This window comes from Poromitra crassiceps, assembly GCF_964638095.1.
Source record: "Poromitra crassiceps genome assembly, chromosome: 9".
Classification (NCBI taxonomy): domain Eukaryota; kingdom Metazoa; phylum Chordata; class Actinopteri; order Beryciformes; family Melamphaidae; genus Poromitra; species Poromitra crassiceps.
Window position 1 is genome coordinate 10,307,342 of NC_139630.1, and position 21,236 is coordinate 10,328,577.

At 46.7% G+C, this 21,236-nt stretch overlaps 1 protein-coding gene across 1 annotated transcript in view; it reads right to left on the minus strand.

Moving 5' to 3' along the window:
• The window catches only part of LOC310782161 (NLR family CARD domain-containing protein 3-like), a gene marked incomplete at its 3' end in the record, with an annotated part of 80,320 nt that overhangs the window by 12,259 nt on the left and 46,825 nt on the right, over positions 1-21,236 (minus strand). The window lies entirely within an intron of this gene.

Consider the following 21,236-nt stretch of genomic DNA (forward strand, 5'->3'; position numbering starts at 1 on the left):
TTAGAATTTTGGATGGTTTACACTGACTTTGGTGAAAAGTAATGCAAAAGTAGTGTAATGAGTTACTCTACACAGACAGTAATATTGTAAAGTAACGTATTACTTTCAAATGAAAGTAACTAGTAATATGTAGTATATTACATTTGGAAAGTAACTTGCCCACCACTGGGGTTGGCCATATACAAGCCGGGCTGCATAGATGTCATCGCCCATGCAGTGAAGGTAGGCTGCTCCCATCCCTTTTGAGACTTCTGGATTGATGTATCTGAGCAAAGACGTATTGTGTTGATGTGACGAGTTTGTTTTGACTAGACACAAGCTTGATTATTTTTTGGGACCAGACGCTCTGTCACATATCGGGCACTCGTCGGGATACATTTTCATTACATTTCACCAGGCTCACCTGGTGAAATGTTTGCTAACATTAGCAGCTAACAAAGAGCTAGTGTGGTGGCTACACGAAGCTAACTGATGAAGTGGACGTTTCCTCGCGCTAATAATAGTTCATTGATAAAAACGGAGCGCAGTGCTACGTGTGTTTATTTACTATGCTGCCTCACTATCTCCGTATGAGAACGTAAAGAGCTTTTGCGCAGCTGTGTGTGTGTTGTGAAAACTGCACTGAGCAGGGCAGGCTAACATGTGCTGCTGCAAGTGTTGTAGGCTTGGGCCAGAGTTATACGTTTGCTGCTCGGGGGTTTCCGCATGAGCGATTAATAATTGGATAGGATTAATAAACGTTTTGATATTTTGGAATAATTAATTAATTGATACAAAATAAATAATTTGAATTTGCTGATTTGTGATTTGTATGTTTCTATTAGTTTAGCATAGGGATAGTTATTGTTGCACCAAGTGGTAGTTGATTGGTGTGACAATAGGTTGTTTAGTTTGGAGGTTTCTGATTAATTAGGGGGAGGCTTCCGGGTTATATTTGGCCTGCTAAAAAGTTTGCACTTAGGGGAGTGCAGGGCTTAGGGGCAGTGTAGCTGTCTTTTGATATAAGCAGTTAGACAGGAGATGGCTGGGTGGAATATTACCACCAAACATTCTTCAGCTTGCCATCCGCAGTCACAGGGAGCCTTAGAAAGATTTCATAGTACGTTACAGGGCACGATTCAAATGTTTGTGGCGGTACAGCCAAGGGAGTGGGAAGAGGCCATTCCCTTTCTTTTGTTTATGGTTCGTGAGGCTATATCTGAGTCATTGGGGCTTAGCCCTTTTGAGTTAATTCCCGATCAAGTGAGGGGTCCACTGAGTATGTTCAAGGAGATGGTGGTCAAACGGAAAGAGCCTAGTGGGACTGAACAATATGTATCCATTTTCCGCACGAGACTGAAGTTAACGGCCCCTATTCTCCCACAGGCCTTCGGCGCTAAAACGGGCCTTAAACGCAAAAAAAACGTGCCTTGCGCCTGCCTCGGGAAGATATCAATATGGCTTTACGCTGCCAAATGCGCTTTAGGCCGAATGGGCGTGGCGCAGTCCCAGAATGGGCCAGAATGGGCGTGTCGGCCTTAAATATCGGCGTAATGATATTGTAGCGAATCAGTGTTACACATATAACGGTGAGCAATGGTAGTGTCTCGACTACAGATAGGAACGTATATGTGGGAGTGTTATTCAGAGGAACACTATGCTTGTGGGACCACTTCCGGGGGGGAACTGGGCATGCGTGTGAGTCTCCGGTTACCGCCTAAGGGAATAGCTGCTAGCTATCGGTGTGACAGCCGCCTAGAGTTGTTGTATAACTAACTGTGAATAAAGATCCTTGTACCAGCAAGAAGCCTCTACTCTTCAATACCAGGAACGCTACAATATCTTCCCACCTGGCATAAATTTAGCGCTTTGCGCTTTTGAAAACCAGGCCTATTCAGTGCGCCAGTTGCGAGGAGCGCTCTTCTGCCTCTCCCCTGTCACCCTTCTCTGTCTCTCTCTGAAACCAGGCCTATTCAGTGCGCCAGTTGCGAGGAGCGCTCTTCTGCCTCTTCTCTGTCACCCTTCTCTCTCTCTCTCTCTGACTCCCTCGCTTAGACAGACACAACACACTTCCCATAGGAAACAGAAGTTGCAAGTTCACTGCCTGGCATGTCCCAGCATGCGTATTACACGATGTTTGAGACAGCAGCTAAAATAAATGGCTGGTCGAAGGAGGAGAAAGCCAGTCATTTAGTGATGTCCCTCGAAGGCGAAGCTACAACGTGTGTGGCGGCAATGGCGAATACAGAAGACTTAGACGTGGTGATGGCAGCACTGAGCAGGCGTTTCGGCCAATGCAAAGAAGAAGGCATCATGGTCGCAGAGCTGTGTAACATGCGTAGACGACCGGGAGAGTGCCTGCGGGCGCTAGCGACAGACATTGAGATCCTCAGCCGACTTCTGGCATGAATTAGGTCCTCTTTTATTGCAGATGATACAAACTGCCATACAAAAAGGAGAATTTCACAGAGATGTAAATACTGCATTAATTTCGGTTTTGCATAAGAAAGGCAAAGATCCTAAATTATGTTCAAATTGGCGTCCTCTATCTCTTATTAATTCTGATATCAAATTATATGCAAAGGTCTTGGCTCGCCGTCTCGAGACAATACTGCCGAAATTGGTCCACCCAGACCAGACAGGCTTTGTAAAGCATAGATTGTCTTCGGACAATATAAGACGTTTACTCCACACCATACATTTAGGACAAACTCTAACATCACCATGTGCAGTATTGTCTGTAGACGCTGAAAAAGCCTTTGACAACCTCCAATGGTCATATCTATGGTATACAATGCAGCATATGGGGTTTGGGATGGATTTTATAAATATGTTCAAAACTCTTTATTCAAATCCTATGGCTATGGTCCTTACAGGGAACCAATGCTCTCCTCAATTTGCTATCGCAACAGGTTCTCGTCAAGGCTGCCCAGCTTCAGGATCGCTTTTTATTTTATCATTGGAACCACTAGCCCAAAAAATAAGAAACTCCCAAGAAGTGAAGGGGATACCTTTGAAAGGCACCATTCAAAAGATTTCTTTTTATGCTGACGATTTATTAATATACCTCAACCAAACACCAACCTCTCTATTAGCAGTATTAAATATTGTCAAAGAATATGGATTTATATCTGGGTACAAGATCAATTTAGAAAAGTCATCCCTACTCCCCTTAAATGATGTAATGACTACGGATACAAACCTTTTAGGTATACCAGTAGTTTCACATTTTAAATACTTGGGACTTAATATTTATTCCTCATTGGAAAAAACAGTCTCAAAAAATTATAAAAAACTCTCAAAAGCCGTTGCAGACGATATAGAAAGATGGTCAAAGTTCTCCCTATCATTTGCTGCTCGAATTTCTATTGTAAAAATGAACTTACTTCCGAGGGTTATTTTTTATACCAGTATGTTACAAATGCCCCCCTCAAGTGGTTACTGGAATAGACTGCAGGCCCTTGTCCAAAAATTTATATGGAGAGGACAAAACCCAAGAATTAAATCTGCTACACTTCAGAGAGATAACAGATCTGGAGGTTTAAATGTCCCCAATTTTGAGTGGTATTATTTAGCCTTTGCTGTCCGTTCCTTGAAAAAATGGTTGGAAGAAGAGTCAACGATACCCTGGCTTCGGCCTGTAAGATTCCCAAAGTGGCAAAAATGCGGTATTCATACTATTTCAGATATATTTAAAGATGACGGCCTAAGGTCATTCCAGGATTTGAAAGAAATATTTAATTTACCAGGTTCCTCTTTCTTTTTTTATTTACAGCTACGCACCGCTATGCGAACATATGGGGTTCCATGGAGTCAATCAATGCCCACTCACCCACTTGTAGAAATTATAACAAATTTTAAACTTCACAGGGGCTTTGTCTCAAATTTATATAGAAAAATCCAACAAAAATCAGGTGGTTCATTGGGTATTGTTACTGTGTGGAATATAGACCTCAAAAACTATGAACAGAACATAGATTGGAAGAGAGTTTGGAGCAACATTTCTATCACATCAAGTAATTATAACTATCAGTTGCTGAATTATAAGTTTATTCACAGATTTTATTTAACTCCAAGAAAACGGTGTCAACTCAAACTGACTCCAAGCCCATTGTGTTTATTTTGTTCACAAAATGAAATTGGAACATATGTACACATGTTTTGGGAATGCCCAGGCGTCCATATGTTTTGGACACAAGTGGCTAGAGCAATATCAGCTATAATGAATGTAACCATACCTTGTTTTCCAAATATTTTCATTTTGAATGATGATTCCTCTCTTACTCTATCATGTCATCAGAAAAAGACAATGTTCTGTGCAGTAACAGCAGCTAAAAAAATAGTAGTAATGAGATGGAAACACCCGCAAGATTTAAATGTACGATATTGGCTTTTTCTGTTTTATAACATTCTGTCCTTAGAAGTGTCAATAGGCAGAATGCGGGGTATGAAGATGGAAATAATTGAAGCTCTTACTCTAGTAATGGAGAGAGTAAATTCTCAATTATAGCCACATTTGTTGCATAAATTATCAGGTGAATGTGGATTGTATGTACAATTTATTTGTCTGTCATTTGAGGGTAAAGATTGATATATGGGGGGGAGGGGGGAAAAAATGAGAAAAAATGAAAAAAAAGAGGGAAAGATAAAAAATAATAATAATGAATATAAACCAATAAAAAAAAAAAAAAAAAAAAAGTAATCCAAGCAGAAGAGATATTGTTTACTATATAATTTTTTAGTAAATATTTTTGCATTTATCAGAACTGACGATTCAGGCTACTGGGAGGGTAGGGTGGGGGGGGGGGGGGGGGTTCAAAAAGAGAAAAAGTCAAGATATGATTTAGTTTTATAGGAGGGCCATTGCTCTTCAGATAATTCAAAGCAAATAAACTAAAAAATTACTTGTTTGGTTGGGGTATAGTAACACTTCAATGTGATTATACTGTGTTTCTCTTTGATTTAAGGTCTTATGCATTTTAGGTGATGTCCAGAGATTGATGTGAGATTATTATATTATGTGTTTGTCACCACATCTCTGAAATGTTTGCACTGAGTTGATGACCTAATGTAGTATAATGATTCATGTATATTATATTACCCCATAATCTTTGTGTTATTTGATCTGTAATGTATCCTCATGCGAACAAAAAGAAAAACCAATAAAAACTTGGTCACAAAAAAAAAAGAGTGGGTAACAGAAAAAAAAATAAGAAATGTTAAAGAAAAAATGCTGGAATGTGTTTGGTACAAGGGGATGTGTGGGTGTGGTGTCAACGTGGGCGTTGACTTATTGTTGGGCGGGGAGTATGTAGCGAATCAGTGTTACACATATAACGGTGAGCAATGGTAGTGTCTCGACTACAGATAGGAAGGTATATGTGGGAGTGTTATTCAGAGGAACACTATGCTTGTGGGACCACTTCCGGGGGGGAACTGGGCATGCGTGTGAGTCTCCGGTTACCGCCTAAGGGAATAGCTGCTAGCTATCTATCGGTGTGACAGCCGCCTAGAGTTGTTGTATAACTAACTGTGAATAAAGATCCTTGTACCAGCAAGAAGCCTCTAACTCTTCAATACCAGGAACGCTACAATATCTTCCCACCTGGCGTAAATTTAGCGCTTTGCGCTTTTGAAAACCAGGCCTATTCAGTGCGCCAGTTGCGAGGAGCGCTCTTCTGCCTCTCCCCTCTCACCCTTCTCTGTCTCTCTCTGAAACCAGGCCTATTCAGTGCGCCAGTTGCGAGGAGCGCTCTTCTGCCTCTTCTCTATCACCCTTCTCTCTCTCTCTCTCTGACTCCCTCGCTTAGACAGACACAACACACTTCCCATAGGAAACAGAAGTTGCAAGTTCACTGCCTGGCATGTCCCAGCATGCATTGTGCTTCTCCATTTCGCTACTAAATAGCAACCAAATGAGCCTAAATAGATATAAAAGGTAGATCTAAATTAATGTGTAATGGTAACACAACCTGCAATTGTAGAACATTTCAATATTGGACCAAATAAAACATTGAAATTAATACACCACCCTATGTGAAACATATATGTCCTCCTGGGCCTATATATATCCCTTGTCGATTTAACGTGACTTAGATAAGTGACAGCAGAACGCACGCGCTTCTACTGTCATGTGCTATACTGTGATGTCATGTGCTATACTGTGATGTCCGCTCCAATAACTTGGCCCTACTTCACATTTAGTTTTACAATAAAAACACATTTATGCAATGACTTTACATAATGTAGGGTATATTTATGTGCATCATTCTACCTGCAGCAGGGGAGAGAAAACGATATCATTCTGGACAAACTTTCACCAATCTAATCTCATCATGACATAGGGATAGGCTATATTTTTATAGCTGATGCATTTAGAACAATATTTTCACTTTGATCTTGCTATAGTGTAGCGTATTTACATGCTTGCAGTATTTAAACTGCAGTTAGATTGGTTTGAGAAGCATAATAATATGGAATAATAGCCTATATATGGAGACAGACAGACGGGATGGAGGAAGGGGGGGGGGGGGGGGCAGAGGCTTGGCTTTGTCTGGTTTTACCGGATTTCTCCTGGAATTGGAGCTTAAAAGGCAAGCGTACTGCACTTCTCCAATGAGCGGACTGTGCATAATTTTACGCTTAAAAGGCGTGGTTATAATGGTTGAGGCTGCGTGTAGCGCCGATACCAAGATAGCGAGTGCGCTGGTCCACACCCACTAACTGCACTAGGCGGCCTAGCGCTAGGCCTTAAACGCAGTTTCTACGCCGATTGCAACGATAGGGCCCAACGTGTGATGTAGCAGGACGTAGCCTGGCTGAAGCTAAAGTTAAAATGAAGGCTCGGTATGATGAGTGTGTAAAGCTGTGTTCACACCGAGATATTTATTTTTCGCTCTGTCGCTTGATTCAACCCTTTGGAATCGCTCTGTCGCTCTGTTTAAATCGCTCATCAACAGGCACACGAATTGACGGACATGTGGGGGCTATAACGTTACGCAATGTCATGATATTTGTCCACTACGAGCCACCGTCATTGTTTACAAGCTAAAGCCTATCAGCGTGCTCCTAATGCGAGCTCCATACCGGTAGTACAGACTTCACTTCATGTCAGCTGTCAGCCTGTCAATGCGGTTTGTTGCCACACAATAAACCAGCGGTTTGTTCCAAGCCAGTGTGATCCTTGACTCGCTCTCACACGGCAGCCAATCAGCGTTGAACAGCGAGCGACTGATGCCAGCGTATTTTCGCTCGCTTGGGATATTTCATCTCGAGCGACGAGCGTATTTTCTCCCTATCGCTCTGTCTCTGTCGCTCGGACGCCCAGCGATTTTTCTCCCAGGCGAATATACGCTCAATCGCTCGTTTGCATTGACTTTGTATGTAAACTCGACGCCAGCGAAAAACTTTAATAGGTCGGTGTGAACGCACCTTAAGGAGATTGTTTGATCCAGGGAGAAGTAGGAGGGTTGGAATCGGCTGACAGAATGTGGAGTTTAGTGTTGCAGCCGTATAATCTCCATGTTAAACATTTCTGGCAAGGAAAATAAACTTGCCGATGTCCTGTTTGAAAGCTAGGAAATGTATGATTCATAGAAAGTAAATGACTTTGATTTTGCTCTAATGAGTATTGTATGACTCTTCTTCTTTCTTTAGGATGGGAGAAGGAGACCTGGTTTTAAAAATTACGAAATATAGTTTTCGAACTTAAAATCACAGAGAATACCCTGTGTATAGCCTATGGGCCCTATTCTCCCACAGGCCTTCGGCGCTAAAACGGGCCTTAACCGCAAAAAAACGTGCCTTGCGCCTGTTTTGGGACATATCAACATGGCTTTACGCTGCCAAATGCGCTTTAGGCCGAATGGGCGTGGCGCAGTCCCAGAATGGGCGAGACTAGGCGTGTCGGCGCTAAATACCGGCCTACTGATATCTTCCGACCTGGCGTAAATTTAGCGCTTTGCGCTTTGGAAAAGCAGGGGACAGGATGCCGGGGACAGGATAGTGAATGGAGAATAGAATATATAGAAAAAAATAGTTTAGAACACCATAGAATATAAGATTGGAAGATTACAGCATGCAGTGGCAACCCTTCTCAGGCTTTGGGTGAAGCTGCAATGCACAGTTTCATTTATTTAGTTTAGGCTATCATAATAATCCCCATTTATGTGCAGCATCCAGACAGCAGCAGAGTTATATCTGTCAGATCTTTTTCAAATGGGATAGCTGTCTAACTACACATATTTGATGTATAAAAAAATCGTTTTGGAACATTTTGATTAGCAATATTAACTTTGTATTAATATAGCTCAACGTTTTATTACCCCCCCCCCCCCGAAATTAGCTAGGCTTCTAATATTACTAATATTCCTAATTCATATGTATTATTATTTCATTCAGATAATTGACATTATAGGCATGTATATCGTTTAATGTGAGAGAAAGGGAGAGAGAAAGAAAGAGAGAAAGAAACTGGAGAAACTTTTGTGTAGCGCTTCTTCAAACCCCACTCTCATTACAGCTATTCATTACAGAATTGTCTGTTGTATTTATATTTTCTGTTTGCAAAGCAGAGTAGTTAGAATTATTTCCAAATGTTTCCCCCGTCTGTGGCAGCGGAGCTGTCCGAGGTGCCGTGTAGCCTACATTAAGTGCAAGAAAGAATGAGAAAGAGAGAGGGGGATATTTAATTAGGCTAAAATTCTAAATAAAATATGAAAAACAATGACAAAGCAAAATATGAATTTAATAGGGGCGTCCTCTACGTTCTCCTCTCCCTGCACGGGTCCGTCCTCTCCTCCTCACAGGACGCCGGGCATCACGCAGGAGATGCGGGGAGCGGAGCCGCGCTGGTGCGCTATGAGGCGCTGGTGGTCGTGCAGGCGGGTCGTGCAGCAGTGGAGCTGACTGACAAACAGATTGAGTGCTCATACAATTATTTTATTTACAGCAGTGTAAACCACTGAGTCGGAGGGCGAGGGCTCTCCTCCCATCCACTCCCCCTCCCCTCCACCGGGACCTGGGGTGTGCGGCGCCCACTCCCGCAACAGGCCTGGATCGCCGACAGGCCGCTCGAGGCCCGGCCGCTCCCCTCCCAGGCACCCCCTGGCTTTTAAAGCCAGTCTGATTGATTACTGAAGATTTTATTGAGAATGAACATATTTGTCAGAGCCTGTGGGCAGGGGGTGGGGGGGGGAAAGCATAGGCCAAATAAAATACAAATACTCAATAATAAAATCCAGTAGGCTAAATAAAATAGAATAAAGTAATCAGATCCAGTAAAAGTGATAGGTGTCATTCAGAGGATGTTGCATCGTGCAGTGGGGGAGAAGAGAGAAAACGATATCATTCTGGCCAAATTTCATCTAATCTCATGACATCCAGCCGGCTATATTTTTTTCTATCCGATGCGTTTAGAACATTATTTTCACTTTGATCTTGCTAGCAGGGGTCGGCAACCTTTTTGAAATGAAGTGCCATTTTCAATTTTGCTTGTCAATCAGTGTGCCACACCAAGATGAATGACTCGCACATCCAAATGTAACGTTATTCCTTCCAAAATCAGGAGATTGAAGTAAAGCACTATACACAGCACGGTCCTTCTCTGTCTTGCTCGCTGGCATTTTTCATCTGCTTTCTGCTGCCCAGAGCCATGTATATAGGATATTTACGGTATAGTGACCCACTCTCTGCCTCTGATTGGGTTGCCTTCTATGGCAGCAGAGTGGTATCTTACTGCTCTGCTGCAGCCAATCAGAGGCAGATAGTGGGTCAATACCGTAAATATCCTAAGTAACATGCATGCGCAATTGCAAATGGCTGTGAAGTAGGTAATTTGACATCGCACTTCAACATTTCTACAAAAAATCTCAATTGCGCAGTTATTGCTGCTGTGCGCTGCCATGCCAGTGGTTAACCCTTCGCGTGCCAGAGGTGGCACGCGTGCCATAGGTTGCTGACCCCTGGTGTAGCGTATTTACATGCTTGCAGTATTTAAACTGCAGTTAGATTGGTTTGAGAAGCATCATAATATGGAATAATAGCCGATATATGGAGACAGACGGGATGAAGGGAGGTGGGGGGGGGGTCAGAGGCTTGGGTTTCATCTGGTTTTGCTGGACCACTGGAATGGAGCTTAAAAGGCAAGCATGCGATTCGTTTATTGCACTTATCCAATGATCCAATGATAGGGGCCATAGGCCCTTATCGTTGCATCGGCGCTGTTTCTAGGCCGAGCGCCTGGCGCAGCGCAAATCAGTGGCCGTGGACCAGCGCACTTGATATCTTGGTCTTGGCGCTAGACGCAGCCTCAACCATTACAACCACGCCTTTTAAGCGTAAAATTATGCACCGTCAGTTCATTGGATAAGTGCAATAAACGAATCGCATGCTTGCCTTTTAAGCTCCATTCCAGTGGTCCAGCAAAACCAGACAAAACCCAAGCCTCTGATCCCCCCCCCCCCAACCTCCCTTCATCCCGTCTGTCTCCATATATCGGCTATTATTCCATATTATGATGCTTCTCAAACCAATCTAGTCAAGTCAAGTCAAGTTTATTTATATAGCCCTAATTCACAAGCATGTCTCAGAGGGCTTCACAGAAAGTATGTCTAGCTAATTCTAGCTGACACAACAATAACAAGAATATACAGAATAAAGATAACATTTGAACAATTGATCATATAGAAAATATAGGAATGAGGGGAGAGCAGAGGAGAGCGCAGGAGAAGGGAGAATAGCAGGGGGAATGTGAGAGAGTGATGGGGTGGGGAGGGAATGGGAGATGTTGGAGGGTATAGGAGGTGGGGAAGGAGCAAGAGGAGAGAGCAGGAGAGGGGAAGGGAGGGGAGGTGTGGGGGAGAAGAGAGCAGGGGGAGGGAGGAGGTGGGGAGAGAATGAGCAATATAGACGGAGGAGAGGGGGGAGGTGGGGAGAAAATAGGAAATGTGGAGGAGGAGAGAAGGAGAGATGAGGGTGCAGGGGAGGGAGAGCCAGGGTAGAGAAGCAGGGGGAGTGTGAGGGAGGGAGGAGGCGGGGAGAAAACGGGAAACGCGGAGGAGGAGGGAACAGAGAAGGAGAGACGCAGGGGGAAATGCGGAGGAGGAGAGAGCAGAGAAGGAGAGGTGGGAGGGTGCAGGGGAGGGAGTGCAGGGGGAATGTGAGAGAGGGGAGAGGACAGAGAGGAGGAGAGAACAGAGAAGGAGAGGTGGGAGGGTGCAGGGGAGGGAGAGCAGGGGGAACGCGAGAGGAGGGGGCGGGGGAGGGAACAGACCTCTCCGCCCCCTCCTCCCCCCCCCCCCCCCCCCCAGAGAGGACAGAGAGGAGGAGAGAACAGAGAAGGAGAGGTGGGAGGGTGCAGGGGAAGGAGTGCAGGGGGAGAGGAGGAAAGAACAGAGAAGGAGAGGTTCAAGATTCAAGATTCAAGATTCAAGATTTTTATTGTCACTCCATGGTACAAGTATCACGTGTGAAATTCTTGTGCTGTGGACTCCGTTTACGACATAGTACAAATAGGCAACAAGCAATGAGCAATAGGCAATAAGAAATAGGCATCAATAAGCAATACTAAGCAGCAATAGGCAATGCGGCAGAATAGCGATAAGACAAGTCAGTGGCATATTCATTGCACATAGGTGCACGTCATGTGCATACGTTAGACGTGTTCGGACATTTTAATTCGACGTATTTGACATACAGTGCAAGTAGCATGTACCTTATTAAACATACAATTAAACATTAGGCATTGTGCATACGTTAGACGTGTTCAGACATTTTAAATTCGACGTAATTGACATACAGGTGCAAATAGCATGTACCTTGTTAGACATACAATTAAACATTAGGCATACATAATGGTAGCAGCTGCAGTACGGTACGGTACAACTACTACACTATTTGTGTATGTTAAGGAGTCTCGTGGCCTGCGGGAAGAAACTGTTCCTCAAGCGATTTGTGCGTGCTTTTGGAACCCTGTATCTCCTCCCTGAGGGTAGCAGGGAGAACAGGCTGTTGTGGGGATGGTTTGTGTCTTTGATGATCTTCAGGGACCTCCTGAGGCACCGCTGGTTATACAGTTCGTGCAGTTCTGGCAACTCGTCTCCTGTTACGTGCTGGGCCGCGCGCCTCACCCTCCGTAGCGCCCTGCGGTCCATGGTGGTACAGTTCCCGTACCAGGCGGTGAAGCAGCCAGTCAGCAGGCTTTCAATGGTGCCTCTGTAGAAGTCCCTGAGGATTTCTTTCCTTAGCCCAAACTTCTTCAGGCGCCTGAGTCCGTGTATTCGCTGTTGGGCCTTTTTGACAACAGTGGCGGTGTGGCCGGCCCAGGTCAGGTCCTGGTGGATGTTGACTCCCAGGTACTTGAAGCTGTCCACCCTTTCCACCACTGTGCCGTTGATGGTGATTGGGGGGTGTGTGCCCCCCCCTCTCCTGTAGTCCACAATGATCTCCTTGGTCTTGGAGACGTTCAGAGAGAGGTGGTTGTCCTGGCACCATTGTTCCAGGACCCTCACCTCCTCTCTGTAGGCCGTCTCGTCGCCCCCCGAGATCAGCCCCACGACTGCTGTGTCGTCTGCAAACTTCACGATGGTGTTTGAAGTTTGAGTCGCCACGCAGTCGTGGGTGTAGAGGTCGTACCAGAAGGGGCTGGAGACGCACCCCTGGGGTGCTCCTATGCTGATGGTCAGCGGGGAGGAGGTGAGGTTGCCCACCCTCACCACCTGGCGGCGGTCTGTCAGGAAGTCCAGGATCCAGTCGCACATCGCTGTGTTTAGTCCCAGGTCCCTGAGTTTGCCTACCAGCCTGGAGGGTACTATGGTGTTGAATGCTGAGCTGTAGTCCACGAACAGCATTCTCACATAGGTGTCCTTCCCCTCCAGGTGGGACAGGGCGGTGTGGAGCACGTGTGCCACTGCATCCGCTGTGCTCCTGTTGGGGCGGTATGCAAACTGTAGCGGGTCGTGGTCCGGGGGGAGTGTGGGACGGATCTTTGATATGACCAGCTTTTCAAGGCACTTGCTGGCTATTGGTGTGAGGGCTATAGGGCGCCAGTCATTGAGGCTGGTCACTTTTTGCTGTTTGGGAATGGGGATGATTGTTGCTGCCTTGAAGCAGGAGGGAACTCGTCGGAGGGAGAGGGACTGGTTGAAGATGTCTGTGTACACGGCTGCCAGCTGGTGGGCGCAGGCCTTGAGGACCCGCCCGGGGATGCCGTCCGGGGATGCCGGGTTGATACGCAGGAACGACCGGCACACTTCATCCTCAGTGATGGTGAGGGGGCGGTCTGTGGGGGGTGGAGGGTGGGCGGGGTTGGTGGTTAGGTGGGAATGGGCGGGGGTGTGGGTGCTGAGGGGTGGGGGGGGGGCAGGGGGGAGGGGAGGTGATCGGGGGGTGGGGGGGAGGAAGGGGGTGGGGGGGAGGAAGGGGGGAGGAGAGGTGATCGGGGGGGGGAGAGGAGGAGGGGTGGTGGGGGGGGCGGAGAGGGGGAGGGGTGATGGGGGGGGAGAGGTGGCAGGGGGGGAGGAGAGGAGGAGAGGGGTGATGGGGGGGGGAGAGGTGGGGGGGGAGGAGAGGAGGGGGGGTGGGGAGGGGAGGAGGAGGGGTGGTGGGGGGGAGGAGGGAGGGGGGGGTGATGGGGGGGAGGAGAGGGGGGGGGGAGGAGGGGAGGCGCTCTGGCAGAGGGGTCGAACCTAGCGTAGAACGCGTTGAGTTCGTCCGGTAGGGTGGGTGACGTGCTGGGGTTCTGTCGTTTCACCTCTTTGAAGTCTGTGGCAGCATGGAGCCCTCTCCACAGGTGTCTGGGGTTGTTAGTGTCCAGTTTTGACTCCAGCTGCCTTCCATAATCTCTACGTGCTATTTTTATAGCGGTCCGGAGGGCATATTGTGCCTGCTTGTATTGGTCAGTTGTGCCAGAGCTGAAGGCGGTGGTCCTGGCGTGAAGGGCAGCCCTGACGTCGCTGTTGACCCAAGGCTTTTGGTTCGGCATTATTTTGACTTTTTTTGTGGGGACTATGTCGTCGGTACACTTCTTTATGAAGCATGACACCGTATCTGGTCTCCTGCAGCTTTGAACTCCTCCCACACCACTTGGTCAAAGCAGTCCCTCAGGATGTCGTCTGATTGGTCTGACCAGCAGTGGGCGGTTCGGAATGCTGGGGGTTGTCTTTTTAGTTTTTGTTGGTACCTGGGTACAAGTAGAATGGAGGCGTGGTCCGATTTGCCGAAAGGGGGGCGAGGGACGGCTTTGTAGCCATGTCGGATGTTTGAGTAACATTTGTCCAGTGTGTTACTGCCTCGCGTGGGGAAGTGAATGTGCTGGTACAATGTGTGCATTCTGCCTCTCAGGTTTGCCCTGTTAAAATCCCCAGTCACCACCAGGGCCATTTCGGGTTGTTTTGTCTCCTGTGCACTGATGGCGCGTTGCAGCTCTTTCAGTGCGCCAGTCACGTTCGCTTGTGGAGGAACGTATACACCCATGATGGTGACCGTCGTGAATTCCCTCGGACTCCAGAACGGCACGCATTGTACCATTACATATTCAAGATCTGCTGAGCAGTGTTTCCCAATGTCTGTGGTGTTTACACACCAGTTTTCGTTAATCATAAGACATACGCCCCCTCCCTTCTTCTTACCGGATTGTTCGTTTCTGTCTCCTCTGAATACACTGAATCCTGGTAGCGCGATAGAGTGGTCCGTTGTGTCAGGAGTAAGCCAGGTTTCCGTTAGGCACAGAACATTGCATCGCGCTATGTCTTTTTGGTATTGTGCACGCGCTCTTAGTTCACAAAGTTTATTTTCCAACGATTGAACATTTGCCAGCAGTATGCTTGGGAGAGGTGCGCTTCCTCAAGCGGGCGAGAAGCCCCCCTCTCTTCCCCCTCCTCCAGCGTTGTTTTTTGAGTTCAGGAAAATCCGTAAGATCTGGAGCTTGCCAGTTGCTGTTGGGATATATCCGTTCTTTCCTGATTTTGATCAGCGCGTCCCTGTTGTATTTTATTCCGACGCTGATTTCCGTGTTATATCCGCTGGTGTCCGTGCCTCCGTTCTCTGCCTCCATGGCGGGGGTGCGGGGCTGTTGTTTGTTGTTGTTTTTTGCGTGCGAGCGGACAAAGCGGGCAGAGCGGGTCCCCGCCGTCGCGGTTTCTTGCAAAGAAAAGTGCGAAGACGCCACTATCTACACTATTCAGTTACACTGTTATATACAATAGATATTTACAAAGCGAGTCGAAGCAACGAAATCAAAACAAAACGCGTTTACACTGGAATACAAGCCTATTTGTCTATGAAGTCACTAGAGCTCCCTAGCGAGTCGCCTTCTCCCGGTGGGGGGGTGCAGGGGAGGGAGAGCAGGGGGAACGCGGGAGGAGGAGGCGGGGGAGGGAACAGACCTCTCCGCCCCCTCCCCCCCCCCCCCCAGAGAGGACAGAGAGGAGGAGAGAGCAGAGAAGGAGAGGTGGGAGGGTGCAGGGGAAGGAGTGCAGGGGGAATGTGAGAGAGGGGAGAGGACAGAGAGGAGGAGAGAACAGAGAAGGAGAGGTGGGAGGGTGCAGGGGAGGGAGAGCAGGGGGAACGTGGGAAGAGGCGGCGGGGGAGGGAAGAGCATGGAAAGAGAGGAGGCGGGGGGGGGGAGTGGGAAATGTGGGAGAGGGGGGAACAGGAGGGGGAAGAAGGGAAAGGAGCGGGGGAAAGAGAAAGAGAGGGGGGGGGGGAGATCAGACAACTGACTACTCTAAGCATTAACCAGAGCTAACTGGGACATAGTATCTAGCTCAGTGATTCCCAACCTGTGGTCCGCGGCCCCCTGGTGGGCCGCGAAGGTATTGCAAGTGGGCCGCCAAATCATTTCCAAAAAAGTATGATTTTTGAAAAAAAAAATTTTTTTTTTTTTTTTCAATTTTTTTTTTTAAAGATTTTGAAAAATCATACTTGAAAAAGTATGATTTTTGTTTCTTTGATGTTATTGCTTTTGCTTGAATTGAAGTTTCATCTTTACATCATCTTTATATTGGGTTTGTGTTTATTTGTAACCCTATCGATTTAATGGGCTTTCTTCTGATATTTGGATTTTGTTTGGATCTGATATTGGATGTCAAATTGTTATGAGAATGCATTTTTCCATTGTTGAAGGATACCGTTATTTATTAATCATTTGTTAACACATTGACTGCCAGCCCTTTTTTTCTTGCTGTAGGTAGCTTCTGCCAAGGCGTTTTTTGAGGATTATGGCTCATTTTACAACAGCCGAGGATTCTTTTCTGCTTGGACTTGGTGAACATACAATATCTCAAAAGTACTAATAGAATGTGTACTTTCTCTGTCTAAAAGGGTTAGTTTGTAGAGTTAGTAGTTATGTAGATATTAGCCGTTGAGTACAGCATGGTTTCAGGGTCTGAGGCAGGAAGCTGAGATAATCGCAGTTTTGTGAAATGCAATCAAACAGGCAGAAAAGTCACTTTAACCATTTATTTTTGGCATCAGTGAGACATCAGACATCTGAACAATAGTTGTTTTCAATAATGGAGGAATAATACCATAATAAAATAAATAAATGTCAAAATAAATACAAAACAAGAGCAGACCACAGGTCACTCAGCTTTTTTTTTTTTTTTTTACATGTTTTTTTTTTTTATAGGTTTTTTCGGTTCGTGATCAAACCGGTTTGGGCTCGTACACCGAATCCAGAACTGTTCCAAAATGTAATGGGTACTTCCTTGGCCCATGTTACACCCATCCACAAAGTTACATGAAAATCGGCAGGTGCTTTTTATGTATTCCTGCTAGCAAACAATCAAACAAAGAGCATCAAAAACAGGCAGTTTTTTTTTTATTTATGACCCATGCCTACTTGTGCCACCGAGCACGGTTCCTCTCTGAGTGGTACACCTCATAGCAGCCAGCCCTGTGTAATGGGACATTACACATGACACAACATCAAAAACAGGCAGTTTTTTTTTTTTTTTTATGACCCATGCCTACTTGTGCCACCGAGCACGGTTCCTCTCTGAGTGGTACACCTCATAGCATTCTCCCCTGTGTAATGGGACATTACACATGACACAACGGTAGCATGTCTCGCTTCTCTCACCTCTCTCTTTACAAACTCTACACCTCCTCGCTGGGAGCTGTTTTTTGCATGTGGGTGGATACTTGGCCATTACATGGCCCGCTAGATCGACATCCAGCCTGCTTGGAGGGTCCAGGTATGGTGCCCGGCCCGGCCTGGTTGCAGGTTGGTCACTGCCCTCCCCCCCACCCCCCACCTCCTCCCCGCCACCCCACACCTCCTCCCCGCCACCCCACACCCCAGCCCCCACCTCCACCCCAGCCCCCACCTCCTCCTCCTCCACCCCAGCCCCCACCTCCTCCTCCACCACAGGTCTGGTCCATGCAGTGACAACACTCAGGATGAAAGCCATCAATGTTTTACACTTTCTCTGGCGTTTAGCTGGGTGTTTAGCTTTGTACAGCACAAAGGCGTTATAAAAAGACATTTGAAACATGTACATGACAAACTTGAATGGCCACCTGGATGTCTTCCTGGCAAAGGGATAGTAGGCAATGTTCTGGTCCAATCTGTCTACCCCATTCATGTACTTGTTGTAGTCGACAACGCACTTGGGTTTTGCATGTGGGACCCTCTCTCTGCTGCCTTTCTGCCTGACCTGCACCGTCTCCATCGTGTCATCGTGCAGCGTGGAAACCATTTTGACGATGCGCTTGTCTCGCCAGGCCAGAACCATGGTGCCACCATTGTGGCGCATGACAGTTTCCCCCAGCTTCACGGTGTGGTTGGTAACCTTTGTAGCAGGTGGCTCGCCCCTGTTCCTCCTCAGAGTGCCACAGACATGTGTCTGACACTCCAGCAGCTGTGCACACATTCCAACAGAGTTGTAATAGTTGTCCATGTATAAGTGGTACCCGTGCCCTGCCAAGTCCCCGAGGAGGAACTCCACTGTCTCGCCTAGGGTGGACCGCTCACCACAGTAGGGCTTCATGCTATAGCAGTAACCTGTCTGGGAGTCACAGAGGATATATGATTTTATCCCATACTTTATGGGTTTTTGGGGGTTGTACACCTTGAAGGCCAACCGCCCACGCCACAGGAGCATCCCCTCATCAATACTAATGTTTTGACTTGGTGTCAACATGGCTCTGAACTTTTCTAACAGGTCGTTCAATACTGGCCGGACCTTGTACAACCTGTCTGCACCATCAACATCAAAATTGTTAGAGAAATGGAGGAATCGTGTCAGGAGCTGAAAGCGGTTGCGAGACATGGTTCTGGGGAAGTGGGGGGTAGCAGTCACTTCATCTGTGCTCCAGTACATGGACAGTTCAGGCTTCTGCACGATCCCAGTGAGGAAGTACAGTCCCAAGAAGCTCTTGAGTTCTGCCACATCAGTGTCCTTCCACCTCCCAAGCCTCGAATGTGGCAGAGCCTCGCTCACCTGACTGATGCACTGATGAGCATACAAGTTAGTTTGTGCTACGATGGCCTGGAGCAGCTCATTGTCCAGGAAGAGCTGGAAGAACTCCACTGGTGAGGCAGCACCACCACTATGAGCCCCCGGTTCTGCTCTGAATGGGATGTGGGTTGGCTCCCAGTCAGCACCACTCCACTCAGCAGGACCTGCAGGCCGAGGACGTGTCCCACTTCCAGCTCCATCTGCAAATTATAGAAATACATAATTACCATAAAATAGTGTTTTTTATATGTGTGGTACTGAATTCTGGAGTTCTAGAATTTCTGGAATTCTGGCTGGAACCTGTGATGTGAAAATAAACCTGATTCTGGAGTGTGCTCTTACCCATTTTCCTGGCACTAGAGGCTGTGGCACCAGGTGCTGTAGCGCTACAGCTGGCTCCAGGCTCATCTTCAGAGTCTGAAATTCAGTAAAATGAATTGACTGACTGCTGGCTTTTGTACAGTCATAGTAATTACATTTACACAAGTTACACAAGTCATCTCAAACATCGTCTTACCACTGCTCTGTGGACCTTCGCTCCTGGATGGGGCCCACTCATCTTCAGAGTCCTCCACGTCTGGGGAAGACGTGATGTCACTAGACTCGGACTCAGTCAGTCCAGCAGCCGCAACCGCGACATCCAGAGGCTCACCCCGTTCATCATCCGAGACCTCGGAATCGGTCTCCGGCACAAGCTCGTTTCGGACGGAAAAGAAATCAAGCAGTGATCTCTGATCGGCCGATCGCTTGCGTGCAGCCGCCGAAGACCGCTTGCGTTTGGCCGGCATGGCACAAACACGCCACCCGCTCCCAACTAAACTGAAATAAAACTACTGCTACCACTAGCTCAAACTGAACTGAAATAAAACTACTGCTACGACTAGCTAAAACTGAACTGAAATAAGGCTAATCTACCGGCTACCAACTCGATCAAACTGAACTAGAATAAACTGAACTAGAATAAAGGCTAAATACTAAAATGAACTGACGCTAAAGGCTAAATGTGCTAAGCTAACTACAATGAACACTAACTGTAACTACCGCTAACTATCTATCTAAACAAAGTCTTTATAAAGACTATACTAAACACTACTACTGTACTAACAACTAAATCAACTACGCTAACCAACTCGCTCTAAATCTGACTCTAAATTGCTAAATTGCTGAAATTCTCTATATATAAATCGCTATGTAATTCTGTCTCTGTCTTACTCGCTCAATCTTACCTACACAACCCGCTGATCAAAGAGCCCGCCTTCCCTATATAGAAATCTTTGTTAGAGTACTTCCGGGGCAGCGGGAGAGGTCGGATCCACCTTCACCTATTGCCCAAGGGCCTCACCTAGTGGAAACCACTGAAAAAACAGTTTGACGTATCCATACGTCCTTGGCAGTGAAGCGCTGGATTTTTTTTGACGTATCCATACGTCGCTGGCAGTTAACGTGTTAATTAGCCTGTTACAGACAGCCCCTTGCTTGTCATTTCTGACATCTGTGTGGTGCTGATGGACAGCTCCTTGAATGATTGGTGTGTGTGTGTGTGTGTGTGTGTGTGTGTGTGTGTGTGTGTGTGCGTGTGCGTGTGTGTGTGTATGTGTGTGTGTGTGTGTGGACAGCTCCTTGAAAACTGTAATACTGAAGGTGTTGCAACATGTTACAGGTGCTGTGTTAGTGACTGTGGAGCTTCCAACATGTTTCTCCTGTATTCAGTTCAGTCCTTTATGTTCAATTTTCAATAAAAAAGTGCTCTGAGAACGCATTATATGGCCTTTGTATTTATGGGGTCGGAGGTGGGCCGCGAACATTTTTGAGACATAAAAGTGGGCCCTGAGTTGGAAAAGGTTGGGAACCACTGATCTAGCTAATCTACAGCCTAATCTGGCCTATCCTACTCTGCTCTAGTCTGATCTTTGCCTGAACACTATAACAGGTCAGCCTTAGGCTGTAGCTAATCTATCGCCTACCTAAACTGTTCTAAACCAATCTAACTGCAGTTTAAATACTGCAAGTGTAGAAACGGTCCATAATGGCCCACCGTCAGGCCTGTTCTTGGGGCAGTCGATGCCCACCAGCCGGCGCGCCACGACGTAATGATGATGACATCATCAACGATGACAATGATGTCATAGCATAGAGTTCACCTGTGAGGTCATCGGCGATGTCAGACATAACACCGATGATGTCATAGCTCCCTCGAACGTTGTGACATCACCAATGACGTGATGTCATACACCGGAGTGCGACCATATAAACAAAGTGTTCCGTGACGCTACACCACATCCGAGAGATTCCAGCTTGATTCCTTCGAGATTCCTTCGACTTCCATACTTCTTCAGGTATTTTTACTCCCTAATAATGTCAACCATTAGCACAATCAAATCCGGACCCGAACTGAACCCCTGCTGTCTTACAACCAGCCAGGCCCTGGTGACCGACTGCCTTACACCCAGACCGGTCAACAGTGGTAATTGTTCAGAGTCATTTTGACTATGCTGCCATCTGCTGGTATACTGGTCTCTCTCAGAAACTCAAAAACAAATTACAAACGGCTCAAAACAAGTTGATTCGAGTCATTCTTAAAGTCCATCCACGTACCCACCTGGACCAAGCTCATTTTGACAGTCTTAATTGGCTGACAGTTGAGAAGCGCACTTTATACATCAAGCTGCTGTTCACTTTTAAGATTGTTAAGAATTTTGTTCCTATGTATCTTAAAAGCTACTTTTCTTGTGTGAGTGAGCGTCACCAGTATTCTACGAGAGGCAGTTCTACTGATTTCATCCCTATCAGATTTAG